This window comes from Rhodnius prolixus, unplaced genomic scaffold (genome assembly GCF_049639745.1).
Source record: "Rhodnius prolixus isolate KJV_2025 unplaced genomic scaffold, Rpr scaffold_1, whole genome shotgun sequence".
NCBI classification, from domain to species: Eukaryota; Metazoa; Arthropoda; class Insecta; order Hemiptera; family Reduviidae; genus Rhodnius; species Rhodnius prolixus.
Window position 1 is genome coordinate 30,865,500 of NW_027411581.1, and position 23,757 is coordinate 30,889,256.

General features: G+C 33.9%; 1 protein-coding gene across 1 annotated transcript in view; it reads right to left on the minus strand.

The window, feature by feature from the left end:
- The window catches only part of LOC141458594 (protein APCDD1-like), a 1,087,769-nt gene that overhangs the window by 662,360 nt on the left and 401,652 nt on the right, over positions 1 to 23,757 (minus strand). The gene's annotated exons all lie outside the window — the stretch shown is intronic.

The window sequence follows — 23,757 nt, forward strand, 5'->3', positions numbered from 1 at the left end:
AAAGAGTAGGTAATGACAAAAGAAGGCCTAATTTACCTCATGACTGTATTAATTCCAATTAAGACTGACGATTTAATTCAGCAAAAGAAACAGCATCGCAGTGTTGCTATTTTTTAATCTTTTTTTCTGCCCTGCAATACCTCCTTTCTCTAATGATACAACGTTGGTCTTTTTTTGTTCTAAATAAAAAGAAGGGAATATTTATGTTTTAATGGAAAGAATTTAATTTAATAAAGATGCTGGGCTAAATATCTTGATGTATTCAAGATTCTGTGGATAACATTCTTCATTTGTTTCCAGCAAGCTCAAAACAAGGAAAAATGAAAATGACGAAAACTTTCTTATTTGATGAGAGACATCAAGTTTCAAAATTCATATTCCAAGGTAATGAATAACAAATAAAGGCGCCAAGGTAGCCGAGGGGTAAGAGACGAGCCTTTATCTAATACGAGTATATATTGAGATACTGGCTTCGATTCCCGGTCTAGGATTTTGTCTAATGGTTAATAAAAGGAATTTACTGTAAAATATGTGCAATCTTTCCGTCTCTATCCTGAGACACCTGATTGGTAGGAGAATGTAAAACCGCCAGAAATAATAAGCGATAACCTGAAATACACAGCTTTATATTTTTGTACAATTTAATAAAGTATCGCACAAAATGGAGTATCTACAAAAATGGAAAAAAAACAAACAAAAGGCAGTAATGTTTACAACAAATTATTATCATATAATTAATAGCCTGAATATTGAGACCATGGGCACTGAGAACTTCTAAGTAATTTACCAGCCTCCAGAAATTTAGCTCTCGTTACTTTCACGGGCAAACACCGGATGGCGAGCTGTACAGATTTCTACAAAGAGTAAATACTAGGTTCCAAACAATAGCACCATCTAAAGGCCTGGGCGCCAGGGTGAGCCCATTGAACAATGGTAGACCTCAAACCATGCAAAGTACCTGAAATGACGAACATACGCCACATTTTTTCTCACCACCTATGACGTTAGGCTGAAATGATGAAAACTGTTGAATATAAAAAAAAATATCCAAATATCCAGAAGTCACCATAAATTAACACTGCATTGCCAATCCGGAGTCAATTTGACTCCAAAAAAATAAGAATGGTCTCTGTTTCCCCACATCTCATAGCTATCCCGAAATGCTCTTAGTTATGCTATCCCCACTCTCTCACCATTTGATAGTCAAGAGCTGACTGCCAGTTCTTAGCTCTTTTAGCAGATTAGTTTATTTGAATTATAAGAGTCATTTTGACTCCAGATTGGCATTACACGTAAATATATCCAAGTCATTTCGACTCCTGATTGGTAATATAAGTAGATTTTCTGTTATTATCTTTACTCCAGGTTATTGCCTAAATGCTTATTTGTTAAATTTACATAATTTTCATAGAAAGTATCAAGGCACAAAAAAAGCCTCTTTCTAGAATTGATTTTCTGTCCGAATTGGAGCAAAAACTTGTAGCGAATTGGGTCATTTCCGATCCGTGTAAACAGCGCACAGTAATTGAAAATGTAATTAAAAAAATGAAAAAGTCTCTGATCAGAAGGCAGCCAATCATGATTCTAGAAAATACTGAAATTACTGCGATCCTAAGTTGAAGTTAATTCGTTCTACGTGAAATGTTAAAGCCGATTTGTGGACAAAATTTGTTTTTTCGTTCCTAATTCCTATTCCCTCTCATCCTTTAATGCAAATTTTGTTATTAAAATTGAAATCAATATAAAAAAAGATAAAAATAATTTATGGATTCAATATGACTCCACATTGGCAATAACTAACTAAATTCGAGCATTGGCAATGCAGTGTTGCAAAAGTTTTTGGATTTAAGTAATCATGTACAATTTGTCTTTGGAATTTGCCAATGAATAAGCATGCAAAATTATTAGCCCTACCCGAACGATTTAGCTCCGAATGTAAATTAAAAGATGTGAACAATGCAGATTAGAGTTTTCGACAACTAGAAGAATTTTCCTAGTGCAGTAAAGGAAAGGAAAAACAGCTAATATCGTTCTACATTGGGTTTCGCAATTGACTTGACATTTTGAATAATAATGTCTACGTTATTATAATATAAATTTAATCTGAACATACAAAACGGCTGTGATGACATCATAAGAAGTATTCCATGATAGCGACAGCGCTGTTATGAGGAAAGATTAAATATATTAGCATGCTGACAGCCAGATATGAAGTGCTACAATTATACTGTTGGACTAACACAGACACCTGTGCATGACAACTCAGATAATGTGGTAATGTGGAAATGTGTTACAGCTCTTGTATCACAAAGTAAATCTACCACATTTAACCGAAATAGAATCATTACAAATGGTTTGATATCTTATATTCCATTTTGTCTCATTTCTAAGTTATTATGTTACGCCATGTCTCTAAGAGCAATTTCGACAGATTTCAGTCTTCCGTTCTCATACACATCTTCTTGTCTTTTAATATTACTAATAAAGCAAGTTTTGTTTCCACTTTAGACATGTAAATCGTAGACTGATTTCTAAGAGCAATCTAAAGATATGCTATTACTAAATCAGCTATTTACCCAATTAGAGGTCGCATGGGCGACAAGTGTCAACCGCTGTCTCTTTAGCTGGCCAATCTTTATTTGCATTGATGCTGTGATGTTTTTAACGTAGTGAGTGATTGATGCATTGCGCAATCACATGATTGGAACACGGTTTTCTTTAGTCATATGACATCCAATTGACTTTTTGTTATAAGTACTTTTTTTCGTATATCAACATTAGATTATATCCGTGGTTTGCGATACGTTCACCAACAATTATTGCATGGTTTGTAACTGTTCGATTTTCAAGGACCTTTGTTCTTTGTACAGTTTTTTGTGATGAGTGAATATAAATAAATGTTCTGTTCCACAATCGCTAAATAATGGGCCAACCCAGCATTAAGCTAAAATGGAACGAAGAAAGTTCAAATTTAAATAATATACTTGGCCAACTTCAAGTTACAGTCAATAATTTCACGCTATAGTGATGAATATTTCTTTAAAAATATTCTTCGTCAAATGAGAAAACTCACTAATAGAACTAACCAACAGATTGCCTACCACGCCAGTTATGTAAACTTGTAAGTACTAGGCAAACAACAACAAAAATGGTACCAAAATTAAAGTATGTATATTTTTAAAATTTGGATACTTCTAAAGCTACAGTTATTCCAAATTTTAAATTCAATTACTTACATAATCTAATAATGAATATGGAAGTGTTTTCACAGCCTTGTACAAGATCCATTATTTGATCTCGAAGTGGAAAAGTACACTTTCTCCACTTGTACAATGAATATTATTTTAACCATATAGAAATATTTTCCTTCCATTGGCATTCAAGACATGAAATAGGTGATTGCTTAATTAAATCCGGATGAAGGGTTTAAACAATGAAAGCAGAAGTTTTTGTATCTACCATCTAGCAGAAATGAATAGCAATTCCAAGGATTTTATTAAACCAAAATTTACATCATTATATATTTATAAAGGATTGGGGCGATATCTTTTGTTTTTAATCTAAAATTTTTAATACTTTAATGGAAAGCATCTTTATTAGTGAAGCAATAATTTAATTAAATAACTAACTAGGGAAGGGATTAGCTATGAGGTTAGCATACTGGACTCCCACGCGGAGGTCCCGGGTTCGAATCCAGCAGCTGACCCTTAGATTTTCTCTTCCTAGGAGCTTCTTAGAGCTCACTGTCCGGTGATGGACAGTGTTGTCTGTAACGAGAGAACACTGTCCGGAGGCCGGCAGTGCACTGGAAAAAGCTCCGGGCGCTAATGACCTCAGCTGTTGATGCGCAAAAAAAAAAAAAATTAAATAACTCAAATGAAAACGTTGTGTACTTTACAATGTAAAGAAATGTTAATCCTTATTTCATTGTAAATTTGAGATCAATATTTAGGACTTAAATTCAAAAAGGTATGCTAAAGGAATCACTCCTTTTTTTTTAAAAAAAATTACAAACTGTACAAAAGGGAGAATATGTGTGAGTAAGATGGAGAATAGAGGAGGAATTACCCAATTGTAGCAGCCTCTACTTGTGACTGTGGTTAGCCCTGAAAGGAATCCTGAGTTCACTAGGAGTTGGATTGTCAGAAATAATAGCAGGGGAGTTTGGTGCACAAAATGAAAGGACTGTGTGGTGTGTATGTGAGATCGTTATGAAGAGCAAGATTTGTCGCGTAGAGAGGAGCATCAACTGTTTATCGCAGTAAGTTAGTCTGTCTGTCACATTGACTGATCATGTCTTTAAGTCCATGCAGTGCTCGATGCGGGTGCCCTAAGGCACAGTGCCTAGGCCTATGAATGGATCCTATATTTACAAAAAAAGGTCACCTCTTTTGTGAAAGAAAGGTTCACACATTTAGACGCTACGCTGTTTATAATATGTAAACAAGGACAATTTCTGTAAATACCAATTTTATTCATTTTCAACGCTTTTGTGGAAGACGATTTAATCCGCAGATTGTTTAAAATTACACTTATCAGCGAGAATTTGCTATTTATTTTAAAGAAAATTTTGTAAATTTTAGCTTTTAATAGGAAAAAAAGGTTCAAAGTTTGGAGTTTTTCAACGTTACGCTTTTTCGTACAGTTTTCGAAGATCAATGCCTTAAACAACTGTCCTACCGGACAGTTTTAAATATCTGTAACGCACATAGCTTTGGCAATTGTATTGTATTGTAGTCTTTAATTCAGTTCGTAATTTACATTACCTTTCGCAAAGGTCGGTGAGGACGTTTGGCACGTTTAGTACCACTAATCGATGTAGAGTCCAAGATGGCAACAACGAAGATGAATGTTACTAAAGAAGACAGGAGGAAGCGAGAGGAAACTTAGCAAGTTGCCAGTTCTGTGAGTTCATTTTGATTCGCCATTTTTCTTAGCCCATGTTACGTTTCATCCATGGGCCAATATTCAAGTTTGTTTGAAGTTTTGCTTGTCGCTTATATGATTGTATGATTTCACACACAAGATTAAACATTTGGAACATAAATTGCCACAAAAAATTCCTTGCAGAGTTTGTGATAGTAAGTAGTTCTGCAGCAGATCTGTAATTTATTGGGTACCGTAGAGAGAGAATGTTAGTGCAAGGTGAAGATTAATTGATGTGAGGTGCCACAATTGCCTAGGTGAGACGCGAGGTCCTCAAAGCTAAGATATATTGTGGTACCGCGATCGATTCCCGGTCTAGGCCTTTGATTTTATTTAATGGTTAATGAAACGAATTTTTAGTAAAGTATGTCGGCTAATCTGTAATAGACAGATAACTTAACTTTTTTTATTAATTGATGTAACTGGTTTATCAATACTGGAACCATAATTAGCTCAATAAAATAAATATAAATAAGACATGCATTAAAATACGAAGTAAAGAGAATTGTCGCTAGCGAATATTGGAGAACTTAATAAGAGTGGATGTTGAAAGAGTTATGAATGGTAACGTTTTGTAGAAAAGCCAAATGAGGTCAATCGGTATAAAATGTACCAATTGAATAATGTGGCCGAGCCCTCCATTCATAGTCGTAGGGCCACTTTGCGAAGCTTGCTTGCTTTCCAGACGTCGCTTCGCTTTTTTCTGCCATTACAATCACTTGGCGGATGCAGGAAAGTTTTCATTGAAAATAAAATATTTCTTCACTCTGTTATACTCGTAAAGCGTCATTTTTACTTTCTAATGCTTGATTTGCCTTTCAATTCCTGTTATGATTGTACTATTGTATCCAGAAAATAGGCACGTTCTCTTAATTCAAACTTTCAAACTGTTCAGGTGGTCTTCCAAATTTCAACTTCCCCGTGCACTAGATTATTTTGTGTTTCGTTTATATTATATATAAAGGATAAATATTTTATTTCAGTTATTAACAAAACAGATCAATGTATATATTATAGGTAAATTAGGTGAAGGATCCTTTTATTTTTGTTTAATATTATTCTAATCTTTGTCTTGTCAAGTAAAAATAAGGTTGTACACATCCTAGACTTGTTATTTATTCCCCTCATTGTAATTATTGTTATTGTGATTATTCGGTGTTCTCGGAAGTTCCTTGCCCTAATCTGACCACATCAGCGGAACCGCGTCTACTAGACGACCCTAACATTGGTAGTGTCACAAATTGAAAAAATAACCAAGACACCACCTCCCAACCATCCAACGACTCTCCTACCCTTACTGTCCTGTGCAATACTTCTAGAAGAATAACAGTCGTGACAGCCACCCGCTTTGCGACCATTTAGTTTAAGCAACACTTCAAAATAAAATTATTCCATCCAACGGAAGGCATCTAGTAACATTTCTCCTGTACTATATTTCATCTTTATAATATTAGACTCATTCCTTGTACTGATTTTACAAAAATCAAATAAAAAATCTAATCTCATCTTTAATCTAATTAAGTCAACTAAGATCTAATAAACTGGGAAAGTGTTTGTAAAAATTACTTTTAATAAAACACAAGTATAATAATTATTTATGTTCTACTAAATTTAATTTATAAAATTTAAGGGATTTCAAGCGTCAAAAACATACTACTTTAATTATCAGGAGGAGTCCGTACTTTTGTAACTTTGCGCCTCAAATCACAACTTTATCGTAGTTTTTCTGTGAAGTGAAATGAACGTGCTAGTGGAAAGCCGCTAATAGATAGTAGAAAGAAAAGTCACTTTTTTTTCCTCCTATCGCAGAGTTTTCTTCATTTTCCCTTCTTCCTGCGGAGTTAGGAAGAAATAGCTTCCTTTTATCTGCCTTTTCCTTTACTATTTCAATCTTACTGGTTCATTATTTTGTATTTTAGATTATGTCTCTTCCGGTTGAATTATATTCAATGGTATCTCCCTGCACATGTTACTGATTTCAATTAGTGCAGAAAGCTGAGAGAGATGGCTTCTCACATAACTAGTTATTTCTCAATAACTGCATGAGAACTTTGTTATAAATGGTGCTAACGAGAAACAAAAGATCAAATTAAGTGGAAATCTTATTTCAAAGCAATAGATAGCTAATAATTCACAATTAAGACACTATCTCCAGTAATTCCCAATTAAGATTGTAATCTAGTAATATTTTAAATGAATGAAGCACTTAAATTTCTTATATTTCTCCTTAAATTTTAAAAGGACATTGCCGTAATTAGCGATACCGCACCTTCCGTCATGAATCACACGCAGTTTCTCCAATTGCAGTATTGCGTCATATCTTTGACCACATCGCTGATACGTAGCATCACTCGTCTCATCTTGCACGTTATACTAATTGGATTTAGGTATCCTTCTAGCAGTTTTATTGCGAGATTGTGGTTGGACCCACAGTGCTGGTTAATATCGTTGATTTAAAAATAAAAGGACGTTCAATCGATTTTGACAAATGATTTGTTGTCCCAAAACTACAGTTTTAGTAGTTAGCCTACTCCATTGCTACTTTATCAATGTAATCAACTGTTTTTAGAGGCCAGGTGGTTTATGCGACTGTTTTCCATTGTTTTATAACATTTTTAAATCATTAGAAAATAGAAAATAATAATAATTTAAATCGTACAATCCGCTACTCAATACCCATCGCCTCTAAGCCGATGAACAGAACATCTTTATAAATAAGAGAAAAAAAAAGAATTTAAACTGAAAAAGTAGGATATAACAGATCATATTTAAAGTTAGACTATAAAAGTCATGATCAGAAGTCAAAATTCTACCTTCATTCGTCAACAATCTCCAACCACTCGTATAAGTCACAGACTGCTCGCTCACCGTAAAGTTCATCAACAAACATTTACTCCATCCGACCATCATTTCTTACACTTACCGTATCTTATAATTAATATTGCAGTAATTTGAGTTAGTTAAGGTTAAGATGAGTTAGTTATGGTTAAGTTTAGTTTGAATGTAGTTCGAGTGTTAACAGTTGAGAGTTTGCATTCGTTAGCTTTCATCTTCATACCACCTTCATGCGGTTTTTCTTATTTCATCATTAACATTTTTCATCTCATAATCTAATTAAACCACAATACATAGACAGCCAGTCTACATTTCACACATAACATAAAATCCTGTTCGTTCCTATTCCAGAATAACAGTTACGAACACTTACACTCACAGACACATATCTCAGATAAAGATTAAAGTAAGAATTTATTTTTCTTATAATAATAACTAAAATAAAAGTTAACAACTTCACACAGTTATTGCCATAAATCCGAATCGATCAGGTTCAATTAAAACTTTAATTGCACTCGGCGATAACTCCAGACTATTACGGTGTTCCAATAGGTGGGCTAGTAACAGAATATTCCTCCCTTGGCAATAACTTCTCTTATTTCTCATCCTATCAGTTGGTTACATAAAGGTGTACCACTACTATATAGAGCAGTTACAGAACAGCACACACATATTTATGTATATAATATGTGTATACTTATATATATTATATGCGATATTTAGATATATATTTATTTATATAACTGTATCCGCGAATAACACTTTCTCTGGTTCCCAACAATATCCAAATTTACTGTATTTTTGTTAAAATTATAAATTTGTGTGCTAAGTTATGAATCTGTAAAACGTTTCATTCATTTTTGAACAAGAGTTCTAATGTTACACACGATTTGCTTTAATAATAAAACATTCAATCAACTGTTTACCTTTAACTGTGAGATTCAAATTTTTTAACTAACCACATTAAAAATAAAAGTATTACAGTGCAATTTAAAAATGTCAATACATGTAAACTAGACCAAAAAAGCATATAGTTTACTTCGTGGGTTTTATCGAAATTCCGCTTTCCTAAAAAGTTAGTGATTGGTGCGTTTTAAATGGACACCCTGTGTATATCACTATATCATAAATTAAACCATTTACCAGGCACAAATCTGTTAGAATTGTAAACAAAACTTTTTTTAGATAGATTTCCGTGGGGTTTATTCGCTGATTAATACTTACGTTCTGATCGTAAGATAAAAACTGCGTCCCTACAAATTGTATAGGTGTAAATATAAAAAAAAAATTGTTTATATTAAATGTGGTTTACAAGTTCTATATTAACAGCGACTTTAAATCTTTCAATGAATTCTATCTTTTATCGTTCTTTGTACAATTGAAGAAGATCATGGAATTTGAGCGCCGCAAGTCCTAAATTAGGAAAGAAAGCGACACTGGAAGTGTAGAGCTTCATTGAAGCAAAGTAATCGTCTACTTTTTCATGTCTACCATAGAATCAGCAGGTTATAAATACTTTTATAAATCAGTGTTACCAACCGGTTGTAAGATTGAATTGTGCTTATTCTCATATATATTAATTGAAAAATATCACACAGTATGAAATTACTTTGTCAGGCAGAAACACTCCTGGGATTTATTGACGTCAGTACGAACATACGTATATATTTTGGTATTAGACTGCCCACGTCTGTAGACGCTGACTACTTGATTATATCCACAATATTATTTTAATATCTAATGCAAGCAATCCACCGACTTAAGCCTCAGCGTCGCTACAGTTCTGGCCATTTCTCAACTAATTATTAAATAGTACTAATTATTAACGATCTCATAAAAATTGCATACACAAAATGAATGATTTCATCCAATCTCCAACATATTTTTTATCCGATAGTCACTTCCATATCAGGGCAGCTTATCCTGTCTCAGAGCCTTCCGCTTTAAGAGAAAAACTGTACAAAAAGACGACTAATGCGACCAGAGTTGCCCCTCTGTTCATCATCCACATTTGTAAAGGTAATACATAAAATATAAATGAAAATTGTAGTTTTCTTCTATAAACAGGATTCAATTTTTCACGTCCAATCTCTGGGAATTAATAGTCCAGTTAAAAAAAAAGTAAACATTTTTCTGGAAATTTTTCGTTTGGAAGACATTACACATTTCGTGCCTTTCTAAATTTTTACTAAAATCGCCAATAATTTCAGATGGGATGAGGCTACAAAAAATCTGGTATCACGATTCGAAAGAGCTTGAGATTTGTTGTTAGTAAATCTTGTTTAATCCCCATTGTCCCGTAAAAAATTGGCCAAATATCAGTTCAAAGATTTAAAAAATTCCAAAATTGAAATCGTGGAGAATTCGTAGTACAGTTAGAATATAATGTTAAGTAAGCATAGTACAAGTTAAAAATTTTTTGGGAGTGAAGTTATGAGTCAAAAGTTTTTTTCAATAAAACAAGGACTACGAAACCCAAAAATCAGAAAAGTTCACATAAAAGATTCACTCTTTGATTAAAAGTCCCAAAGCATTGTGCGTTGAACCTGCCAAAAAGATGGTGGATAATCATCCAACTTCTTTAGCGCTAGCTACTTATAGTGATTACGAACAGTGCAGTCGCTTCTGTCAATGCCACGTGCAATAACTTGGTAGAGATCCGTAGTTTAATAGAAACATGTCAAGGACAGACGAGTTAGTTTATGGACAAATTAGAAAGGTTCTAATTGAAAGACAAAATGTTTCGTTTTAATTTTTTTCTTTTTAATCAATTCATCTGAAGATAAAAAAAGAAACAAGTTTAATGTTTTAAGAGGAACTTATTAAAAGAGTGTTCCCTCTTCTCGAATGCAAAGCTGACTTGCTTTCAGAATTGTACAGTTATTTTTCCTGATTATTTCTGACTTTCAAAAGTGTCTTACATTTACTGAAAGGGCAGATCTCGATTTTCACTGAATAGATTCCTAGTTTTATATTTCCTAGAGAAATAAATCTAGTCGAGTCAAATACGAACTCCAGGGCGTCCACTTTACGAGACCTACCTGGCCAACTATGCTCATAATTTTGTTCCATCCACTAACTGACAGCACTGCTGCTGTACAGCCATTCATCTGAAACCATTATTCATCGACAGCGCCAATGGAACATTTTCCAATACTGTAGGAGGTAGTTCGGGTTGAAGAAGATATTGGAACGCGTTCGCATCAACCCAGTTCGGAAACAAAATCGGCTAAAGCATATATTCGCCTATTTATTATTCAACACCGCACGATCATTTTGAAATGATGTTGATGGTTTGAACATCCCACGGGATGAGCATTAAGGGTGACCACGTGTGGAATTCTAGCAGTTATAGACTACATACTATGTGAACGTGAACACGTCTGTCTTCCAAATTTGTGTAATTAAACTGCGGATCGCTTCTAAGTAGTTGCAGACACCACAATCAGATGCGACAGCGCGGTTCACAATCACTATAAGCAGCGTATGCGAAGGAGTATCAAGGGATGAATATTGGCGGTCTCTTTGCTAAGTTTCTAAGCGCAGTGCTGTACCTGCAGTACCACCGATTCCTTCCTTTCCTCCTTAAAAATATCCGAATTTTATTTTAGTTGAAATTTAATTTGAACTATGTTTTCTAATATTCAATCATCATCCTCGACTATCCTTAATCGTGCCAAAGTCTTACTTAACCTTGCTTTTAGACCAGTGATGGCGAACCTATGACCCGCGGGTCAGACACTGACCCGCGCAAGCTTTTTTACTGCCCCACAATTGCTAGGCAACCATTTCTTTGTATACGCGGGTTGATTTAGATTTTCTAATTGTGTGGATAATTTATATTCTATCTGTATTTTTTTTTTTCAATCACGCATTGACACAAAAGCAATTTAAATGCTATCTATAACATTTAGTTTGATCTAAAACGCAAATGACGACAAATGCTTTTGTAGTATTTGAAATAAAGCAAAAGTGTTAACAAAATATCAAATAAAATATATAATTTTACTCATATTTCGTTTGTTAAAAAAAAATCGACAACCCAAAACAAATAACCATATTTAGATTTTTCTTCAGATAAAACAAACTTTTGTTAGGTTTTGTTCATTTTGAGACTTCCGTAACACTTGTTTCGTTTCGTTTTATGCGTTAAGCCAACTGTTTAGTTTTGAAAATATTCAGTTTAAAATTTTTAAATTTAACCCTTGTGCAAATGGGCATTAGTGACCCAAGAGCTAGTACTAAAAAAAAAAAAAAATGAACAAAATTTGACCCACGTCTCAAAAAGGTTCGCCATCTCTGTTTTAGACTCCTGTTCATACCGTCTCCCCCTACAAATTTTCTTCGAACTCTTTTCTAATTCAAAACTCTAAAAGTATCATTTAATTTTAATGAACGGTGCTACGTAATAAAAATTATGAAGGAGAATTATATAGGTACAAACAATGCTAAGGTCGAAGAAAATTCCACAGCTAATAGCACTATTGGGTTTTCCACATTATTCAAATTTTTCTAAGAACGGGCTCCGACAATTTTCTATCAACTTCGTTTCCAAAGATACCTAAAAATAGACCCATAACTTTTATTTTAATATTATTTTTTAATGAAAAATTTATTCCGGCATTTTCTGGAAGATAGGAGGAGAGTTTTCCTTATCTCTAAATTTTTATTTCAAGGAAATTTACGGTTTTAAAAAATGTATAATTCCAGTAAAAATTAAATATGTTTCAAAATTCGCAAAATGAAAAAAAAGTTGAAGTTAGAACGCCAATTAATTTTTAAATGGAATTATACAGATGGCAGCAGCCGTTCTAAAGATATTTAAATTACAATTACATTAAGAATAAGTATTGAGAGAGTCCCCTGCGGATTTCAGTTCTCTGGGATGTAGCGAACTTTTGAGAATTATATAAATTTAAGAAATATTAAAAAAAGGCGATATGTTTCTTCATAGAAGTGTCAGTATTTTTTTTTTCTATTTTTAAAAGTAGGCAAAAAACTCATTATCCGAGTAAATGACTAGTGTAATGTCTACCAGAGACTCATTTGTAGACCTCATTATTCAGTGGAATATTTCTTGAGTACTTAAACAAAAATAAAAAAAAATTGGTCTAGAAATCGTTATTATACAGCATTTCAGATAATTGCAGCTCTTTTTACAAGTAGTATCGATCTACTCATTATTATAGTCATTTTATTTTATTTATTGTATTTAAGGCGCGTCATTGGCGCCCATTGCTTTTTCAATGCACTTCTGGTCTCCTAACAGTGTTCTCTTGCTACCATCATCGGGCCATGAGCTCCTAGAATGAGAAAATCTAAAGGCCAACAGCAAGAACCGAATTCGAGATCTCCACCTGAGAAACCAATACGCTAACCACATAGCTAATCTCTTCTTATTTTATTTTTATTTTTTGGACGCACTGACTTCAGGGTTATCAGCGCCCCAAATATCATTTTATCTTTCAGGTCCGTGGCTACCGAGCTGAGATGGCTACGTTGAAGTAGCGTCTACCACTACTACCTTTTCCAGCGAGGAAGAGGGAGTCATAAATCAACACATCCTCTTTTCACCATCGACCAAATCGACTAGGGAGAACATAGAATATTATTCGTGCAATTTCTTATTTCCAAAAGCTCCCGTCTTTTTTTATTATTTTTTTTTTTTAGTGATTTAAGGCGCGTCAACATCTAAGGTTATTGCCACCCTGAGCTGTTTTCAGTGCACTGCCGGCCTCCGGATAGTGTTCTCTCGTTACAGACAGCACTGTACATTACCGGTCAGTAAGCTGTAAGAAGCTCCTATGAAGAGAAAATCTAAGGGCCAGCAGCAGGATTCGAACCCGGGACCTCCACGTGAGAGTCCAGTACGCTAACCGCATGGCAAATCCCTTCCCTGTCTTTTATTATTATTTACATTATTATTCTTTTAATTATTATTATTGAGAAGAATCAAGAGCAAAATCTTCTCAGCCCTACATCATTGTTGCAGCCTAAAAAATACCAGAATAGCATGGTCAGGATTTGAACCAGTCAATCACCCTATTGCTGCCGTCAATCTCTTTACTAGCTTTAGAAATTCGATATTCTTGGAGTTTCATAGCTCGTATATTCTGAATAGCTTTCAAATCTCTTCTACAAGAAAATAGTAAATACATTTTAGATTTGGATATTCTTAGCTGGAAGTCAAGACATAAGTTTTCAGACCTGAATAATCTATCAATGTTAAGGACTCTAATATTGCTTTCAGTTCCACTTTTACAATTTCTCATTCATCTGGTTAATCCTTTCTGAGTACGTAAAGGAAGGATTTCTTATAGCAATTATAGTTTCATAAATAATTCGCTTCGAGGACTAGGTTATAATATTAACCCCTCCCCTCTATAAGCGGTTTTATTCGAAATGTCTTTAGAAAGACTGTTTTCACCTTTATAAATCCATTTATCGAAATTAATCCGCTAGATGCTCTCTAAGTTGCCCAGCTTTCCTAAAAGAAATAGAAAAAATACCTTATATTTTAATTCCATCACTGGTATCAGTGTGGTTCTATAGCGAGTTTCAACGGTAAAATGTTAAAATAATAAAAAGAGTTCGGATCAAATTCAGGAGTATAGCCATCTCTTACTTCCTCTGACAGCATTCGGATCACCGCTTTTCAGACTAAACTTTAAATTCATTTATATGGATAAACTTATTTTTTTCTGCCATTGATATTATTATTCCATCATTTATTTAACATCTCTTGTTTATTGCTAATTTTCGGCAGACCTCTGATGTATGGCAACTTTTCTTTATTATTATACTACTACTTATTATTTCGATTTTGACTTTTCAGAAGAAATATATACCAAGAATACCACTTAAAATCTAAGACTGAAGACCTAAGTTCTTGAGTGGCTATAATGTTCGACGCATTGCTATGATATTCACTCCTTGTTGATTATGAAGATTTTTTTTTTTCTGCTGATTGGACCGACAAAATCTGATGGCATTGTCACTTTTCTGTGGTTTATATTTTTCATTTTCGTTTAACACTTTTTTTTGGTTGTTCTAAAGTTTTTATTACATTATTTCCTTGAATTAGGTAAATTCTCAGTCAACTTTGGATAGGTATTAACAGCTTTATCAATTTATTTTTTGGTACATCGACAGCTAAGGTCATTAACGCTATTGCATTGTTATTAACAGGTTTATTTTAAAATAAACTGCTCCACAAAAAAAGTGGCGCACTTTAAAAAAAGCGTTTATTTTTTGTTTTATCACATTTTGGGGAAAGATTATTAGTTTTAATTATTTTCATAAACTGTCAGGGAACAATTAATCGAATCAAGGTCCTAAGTTTCACGTAAATAGAGAAGCAATTCCTCGTTTAATCCCCTTCAGTCTTTTTGTGTAAACAACAACGTGAACTTTACCTCAACAGTAAATAAATTTATTGACATCTACAGTTGCGTTTCGACTTTTTTCAAGCTGAAAGCATTGCAAACTCTGAATTACAGCAGAGCAAGTGGCCCGTATTTTTGCATTAGTTGAGGATGGACGGAGTCAGCGGTACGCAGCTCGAACGTTAGGGTTGCCTGAGACCACCGTCCGTAGAGCCATCCATTGTTACCAGGAGACAGGCCTCTGCACTCGCAGACAAGGTTCGGGTCGACCAAGAGCCACAGAAGCACTTGATGACCGATTTATCAGAATTCACACTCTTAGAAATCGTACATCAACTGCTTCTGAAACAGCTCAAACACTGCTTACTGTTCGTGGAGTTTCACTCAGTGCCGAAACCGTATGAAGAAGGTTTGCTGAAATGAATTTACGCTCTAGGAAGCAAGCCACGGGACCATTGCTCACCGTAGACCATCGGAGAGCCCGTCTAGAGTTCGCTAGGGAACACCGCAACAGGTCTGAGAACGATTGGAGAAACGTTCTCACTTCAGACGAGTCCCGTTTTGCTCTCTATGCACCTGATGGGTTTACCCAGTTTACCGAAGGCCTGGGGAGCGCTACGCTCCGTGCAATATTTCTGGTAGACTACCATTCGGAGGTGGTTCAGTGCTGGTGATGGCTGGGATTTCTATGGAGGCTAAGACTGAGCTCCACGTGTTCAACAGGGCAATCTTGAATGCAGATTTGTATGTGAGGGAAATTTTGCAGCAATATGTGATACCCTATGCACCATTTATTGGGGAGAATTTTATTTTTATGCGAGATAATGCCCGACCACAAACTGCCGCCTGTGTTGTTCAATATCTACAGGACACTAGCATTCGTGTTTTGAGGTGGCCAGCACGCAGCCCGGATTTAAATCCAATCGAACATCTTTGGGATGAGCTGGGTAGGCGATTAAGATGGAGAAATAATCCTCCCAGGAGCTTAGAAGAGTTGCGAGGTGCTCTGGTGGAGATATGGCAGGAATTAACACAAGATTTCGTGAGAAATTTAATAAGGAGTATGCCGAGGAGATTGGATGCAGTAAGCCGAGCAATACTCGTTACTAAAATTCTTTTTCTCTTTTTTAATCGGAAGAAATACTTTTTTTTTCTAAACTCATTTTTTGCCGAGAAGTACTTTTTTGTTAAATTAAAGGTTTTCATTTCTTTTAGATCATTTTTTATTTTATTTTAGCCCTCCCGTAACTTTATACTTCTTATATTTGCTAACTAAAATAAAATGTAGAACAAAAAAGTTACAGAGAAAAAAAATAACGCATTTTTAAAGTGCGCCACTTTTTTTGTGGAGCAGTGTATGTGATGTCACTTTTCCTTAACTTCAGTTAATTTATGTGACTTTTTTATTTTATACTTAGGATATTCGATATAAAAATTTTCACCAAAAACTCTCACTTCATCCCAACTCTTTAGCTGCAAACTTATCTTCAATTACGCTACCCATCAATCCTCGAAGTCGGCTGAGGCGCCGTTGGCCCCGTGACCAACTGGGTGACTAATGGCGGCCATCACTGGATGACCGTCATTCACGTCTGACACGCTATTTATTTACACTTATCGCATTTACTTATTGTACCCTGTAGGTACAGGTGTAGATTTCATAAAAGGATAAATAAAAAAAATAAAAATATTTAGGAGAAAAATACATAGACTTCAATCTACTTAGACTCATTAAAAGTTCAACTGAAGATAGAATAAACTTAGGATGGAAGATTTGCAAGGAATCGGTCAAAACAACTCGTCTCTTTGCCAACGTTTCGACAAATATATTGTCCTCTTCTGGACGTGGCTATGCGGGTTGGTTGAGTTACAGAAACTCTTGAGTCACTCTTAATGTCAAAACGTTGGCAAAGAGACGAGTTGTTTTATTTGACCGATTCCTCGCAAATTTTCCATCCTAAGTTTAACAATACGGTCACGAAACCTATATATTCATGAAGATAGAATTATATTTCCTTCCATAACAGTCTAATTTGTATTAGAAATTAATGAAAAATATGTCAGCCAATTAGAGAATTTAGTCTAAATTCATCTAGTCAATATTATATTCTTATAATTTATTCTAGTTTTCGAGATGTTTATTGCAGTTATTTCCCATGCTAAATGCTTCAGCTGGTATATATATTAATAAATAAAAGAAAAAATACATAACTGAATTGTTCTGAAAATTGTTTTACAAATTGTAAGCACCTTAGCCTCCTCATTTATTAGAGTTTAGAAGCAGTTTTTTTAGTGCCAGCGATAAGATGGATCTCGTTCATTTTATTAGATATTAATTGAAGACTTCTATTGTATTTAAACGTCAATAATTTTAACAATGTTAGGAACACAGAAATAATTTGCAAGAATGTTCGAGAAGTAGACTGTTACGTAGGAAAAGAAGGCTACCTCGTATTAAACTAAAACAGCTACCATGAAATCCGATGCTGCAGTAGTTGTGACAATAATATTGGCATATTGATGGATGTAAAAATGTATGAACACGAAAATGGAAATATATTCGTGATCGTGAAGAAAAGAATACTAGAAAGCGCTGAATAAGGGCATACACTATTACTAACTTGATCAGAATTTCAAATGAATACAGGGATATAGAAATCCCGTGTTATTCTATTTGCTTTTGATAGCAAATATATCAATGAAATTACTCAAAATCCCTCATGTACTGCGCATCAGCATAGAGTTGCTCTTCTTTATCAAAGATTGCACTTAACAGATGATATCAACAAATAGTTCAACGTTTTTTTATTTTTTCTTTTTATTTTGTGAGGTTTAGTATTTTTTATTTTAGCGATAGTAAAAGATTTAAAAGAAAACGTTAAGAATTATCGAATTTTGTATCTCATTATTAATTTTCACATAAACGTTATAAAAAACAATCCAATAAGCGAAAACCTCCCAAAAGTTTTCGCTTTTTAAGTATTCGTATAAATACAACAAAGTGATGAAAATTCCCGTTTTTATTAAACAAGTTTTTTTTAAAAATTATTTATATTATATATATACGAGTATATATATATTAAAGGCTTTCCTCGGAACAAAATATAAGTTGAAGACAAACTTTAACAAAAAAAGTCACTAAAACCTGCGGTTCTCACCTTTCCTTTCTGTCCCCTTTTTGATTGATGACTATTTGGGTGGCCCTCCTCGGGGCTTAAAAAGGTCAACACTTTTTCCTGAACAATTTATATAATGTGCAGATAAATGAAAACTTGAAAATTACAGTTTTAAAATATCTAACCAAATGTAATTAAAATTTTATTTAGACAAAAACTTTCTTAATCTTTTTTTTTTTAACTTAATTTATTTTCAACATTGCAGTATATTAACAAGTGAAGCTGATGCGAGAATTTATCCATTGGTGAAACCCTCAAAGAAGAGCATTTCACTATTGTACATTGGCAATTACTTCATTAGGAAGATAATGTGGCCACCGGCGCTTTAACCGTCTTGGTATATTTCCAGCCAACGCAGTAAGTTAGGTAACTATAGGGTTAGGATAGTAGGATATTCAGGCGTAGAATTAAACATGGCGGTATCTATCAGCTTCAAGAACATTGAGAATAAGGAGATCTAAATGCAAGGAAGTCAGAAACTATGTTAGGGGTATTAGCGATTCGACATTTTTGATCTGAAGGACTTGATTCTGTAGATATTGGAAGCTTTTGCTGAGCCCCAAAGTTCCAATCTGCATGTTTTGACAGGTTTGAGTACCATGGTTTAAGTCGTTTGTTGTTTAATCAAAGTTTCGATCGTTGTGTCGAGAAGTCTAGAGATGTTTGAATCGTTTAGTTTTTTACGTTTAAATCTAGTATGTGGATTCCAGGTTTGGCGTTTGTCTATGAAGAGTACTAGACACAATCTGTTGTGGGAAGTGGAGTGAGGTTTAGGTAAACGGGTGGAAGAGTAGTTCGCCTTAAGGAGAATGTAACGTAATTAATTTCTTCATTAATTTTAACTCTCCATTTCTTTAGGCAAGGCTCAAAAGATTCTATACGGGATTGAAGGGAGCGAAGGGTCTTTATGAGGAGAGAGGATTGCCGTATCATTGGCATAATTAAAAGGAAAAGTATGACTTTGGTAAGGATATATGGTTTAGAGTACCAAGGACACTACTCGGGGAATACCTGCAAGAATTGGGAAAGAAGGAGAGTAGGAAACAAACACACTAACAAACCACATCTCATCGACACTAAAAAATCGTCCAGTAAGATAAGATTGGAGAATTAGGGAAAATGTAGTTGGTAGGATGCTCTTGATTTTAGCAAGCAATCCCCGGTACTAGACGCGATCGAAAGCTAGGAGCAACATCGAGAAAAAACTCCCGGTCAATACTGTCCATTCTTAAAAGAGGTTGAGATTACATCCACAACGCGATGGCATTGCTCCCATAGTAAAGTCATGAAGGCGGAAACCAAATTGATGGGACATATTTTCGGACGCAGGGTACATCAAAATATTTCTGGCGAAATTTCCAATGGTATCTTGGTATTTAGTCACAGAATAAATGAGTTACAAGTTATACCTAGTAAGTCAAAGATGACAAAAAAACGTTCGACTAAGTCTAGCCATCATAAGCACAGAAGAAGGAATACTGCAGTAAAAAATTACTTTATGTGCGATGATATTCTTTTAACTGCAACAATTCATTAGGAAAAGCAGTATAAAATCTAAAATATCTCTTTTCATCGAGTAGGAATTACCATTAAATATTAAATGAAAAAATTTTCAAGTTCTGTGGCACTCTTTATAAGGATTAAGGCCCCATAAATCGCAAAATTATTCTCGGGTCTCTCAGAATTAAACTATGGCACCCTGCGGTTCAAAGCGCACCAGCCTTCTCCTACAAGTAACTCTAATCGTATTTTCATGATTAAATCAAATTTATGTAACATCATAAGTACAATATGTGCACAAAGTTTAAGGAAAGTCGTTGGTGTACAGTAATTCCTACGATGCAGCCAGGTCATAATTTAAATATAAAGATTTAAATACCGGTGATTATTATTTTTGAGATGTTTTGTTCCCAGCGAGAGGGAGCAAATTTTATAAAAACTCCTCTTTTTTGGACTCAAAGTACCTCAAAACGGATATTTTCGGGGGAAAATCGAAATTTCAAATTTGACACGATTGCGATTGTTTCCTTACCTAAAAAAAAACTTTTTAAACATTCAAAATTCAATTATAATAATTTTATCACCCACCTAATAATGTTATACATATCGAATAAATCTACTGATAAATGATGCTAATGGATGATAACACCAGTTGATTGGTTACTCTTGAAATGTCCTGCAACTGGTTTAATTTCCTCTTGATAATCATGGCTCCAGTAGTGTCAGTCGAAATATCAGAAAGTTATACTAATCGGTGTGCCATTACTGTCATGGATCAGTGCAGTTCATTAAATCTGTATACAAGTTCTTTCTCTTGCATTCTCATTTATTTGATGTTTAAATGAGTTGAATCGAAAATTAATTTCAAATAATTCTTTCATTCTAGCCATTGTTAAAATATTTTAAAGTCAACAGTTTCAGACAGGCTTTACGTCCAACTGTCAGTACATTACTTGGTCTGCAATGCAGATTGTGTTATTGTCTATAAATTAGTGATTTATAATGTGTGTCGCACACACGTCAGGAAACTTTTAGATTTTTCAATAATGGCGCATTCAAGAATGAGTTCTTTTATAATGATTTTTGTTTTTGCGTGAATGTATTTATGAGAATGTGTGGGAGTTAACACGAATTTTGTGTGTACAACATGCATGCTTAAAGCTCATAAACCGTTCTACGGTATATACTCGAAAAAAAAAGCATGGCGCAGTAGCTAATATTAAATATGAAAACTGCACCAATTATAAAACTGTGGTAAATACGACTCGTATAAAGTCCAGTGCATAAATAAAGCTCCAAATGCGCAATCTGCAGTTATATGCACAAAGCTTTAGTTTAGTTTCTAACGTAGTATACTCGTATGTTAGCGACAAGTTTTTAATCGATAATATCAGTTAGATCCAGCTAAGAGAGGATATAGTTAATTTAAATTATAAAAGAATATATTAACGTCTTAGCCGCACAGTTCTGTACTTTATGCGATATGGTAAAATCAGAAAAGGTAAATATTTCATGGCTTGCTGTCCGACATACAAGGAAATTATAATAGTATATTTTTTTAAAAATTGCCTTTTGGAAGATTTTATTGATTATATTTTTATTATTTATTTTCCTTATTTTATGAATAAGCTATGTTTACTATAAAAATGCAAAAGTATTTCTTAATTTTTTAATATAAATATGAATAAAGGAGACGCAGCATCAACCGCCGCTGATGGTCTTTGATCTTCAGAGTTTCATTTATTCATATTTTTTTAAATATTTATTACGCAAATTTATATAAGAGGAAAATTTTACTTTAACTTTATTTTGCAAATATTTATTTAATATGAGTACTTTGATCATTTGGTGATTTATATTTTTGTAATTTTTGAAATAAAACAGTCCGGTAGGATAGTTGTACGTACGTATAAGGGTAGAACGTCAAAAACTGCATTAAAAAGCGTTACGTTGAAAAACACCCAACTTTGACAATTTTTTTCTCTTTTTCAAAAAAGATAAAATTCTCCAATTTTCTTTACAATATAGGGCAGACCGTCCTTTATAACTGTAATTTTTTTTTTTTGCAACAATCCACATCTGATAGATTTTGAGAAAAAAAGTTGCCGAAAATGAGCAAAAACGGCTTTTCCAAAAATTGGTCTTTTGTTGTTCTTCTTGTTACGTTTTTTTTTTGTAAACAACGTAGCGCCTAAACGCGTGAACCGATTTTCATGAATGAGGTGTCATTCGATTTGGAACTTTTTGTAGATGTGACTTTTGGGGGACTTGAATAGAGGAGAAGTTAGCTCCATGTATGTGAGGCTCCCTCCAAAATAATTATTACTAATAACTCTGTAAATCTTAGCCCGATTGTGATGAAATTTTTTAATAAAATGCTTCACCTGTCTACTGACTTACGGTAAATGCTCGAACGAATCCAGTTGTGACTTCTGGCAATTTTGGTGTTATATGTTATCTCAGCCATCAAATGGTTTAATATATGTAACTAATTATCATCCTTCATCAAATGAACCAAATTTCAAATTCGAAGTAATTACACAGATTACACAGATTTCTATTCCTTTAAATGTTTTATAATATTTCGATACCTCGTATAAACAGCCCAAATATATTTTAATATTATATTTTCTCTCATTCTACAAAATTTATTCTTTACACTTCCTCAATAGTTTCTTTCTTAGAACTTTAACAGCCAATTAGTTCATTGATTTTTCTCTAAAAATAGATCCCAAGTTCTCTGTAAACTTGTTAAAAAAAAAATTACGACTTTTCGGGATTCTAAATTTGAGTAGCAGCTCATTTTTTGTGAATGTTAACAATTATATTCACCATAAGGAGCTAGATTCTACAAATAGTTTTGTAAGGCCAGCTCAAAAAAAGTTTGGGAACCACCGGTCTAAATAAACGCTTTTAAAGAAAATTTTCTCAATTTAGAAGCTTCTTAAAGATTTATTGTCCGGAAATGGACAATGTAGTTTATAACGTGAGAAGACTGTCCGGAACGTGGTGGTGCATTAAAAAAGGTTTCGGGTGCCAATCCCATTAGATATTGGCGCCTCTTAAAATAAATAAGTAAACTAATAATTTTTTATTTGATGGGAGATGTGCTGTTAACAAACACTGCAAAGAAGTTTGCTTACATTTTCATCCATTCTTTTCTGTTACATTTACTTAAAGCTTTCCCGATGTGTGGCTCAACTTTACAAGTGATATCATGAAAATGAGATGCACTCAGCACACCTGGAAAGGACGAGTTCGTAAACCGATGGGTAACTTTCCAATATATCTTCGGAATACAGTATCTTTATGAAGTGTCCTGACAGACGGTACGATAGAACGGAGATCTGAAAGCTGGGCTGAAATCTTCTCCCTCCTGTCACAGAGAATGCCTACATATTTCTTCAATATCCTCCAGTACACAGCTTACTAACGGACATTCCATTTTCTTCAATATACTATAACCTTAGTTTTATATATCCGACGAAATAAGATTTATATTGTAGAGTATCTGTCAGATTGATTTTATTTATTTCATTTTCTTCAATGCCATGCTTGAAAAATCAATATCACATAAGTAAGAACCAAAAAGCTTTTTAAAAAATAAAATAAAAATAGATACATTTTTTCGTGGCAACTTGTGTGAGTAATTTTCAAATTGAAAAACAGATTGTCGCCTTCTGTAAATGCTTTAAAAAATAGTAAAAGCAAAGTAGTAACGATCACTTGCAAAGCTTTCATTTGTTCAATAAATCAATCGTTTATTTGTTCAACCAATCTATTAATCATTGATTTAAATCAATAATTGGTTATCAATTGAGTTAAATCGACATAATGATAACCATTCTCAGAGAGTCATCCTCTGATACTATCTCTAAAAATCTTGAAGAAGATTCTCTCAGACTAAAAAAATCAGGGCATTCAGAGATCGAATA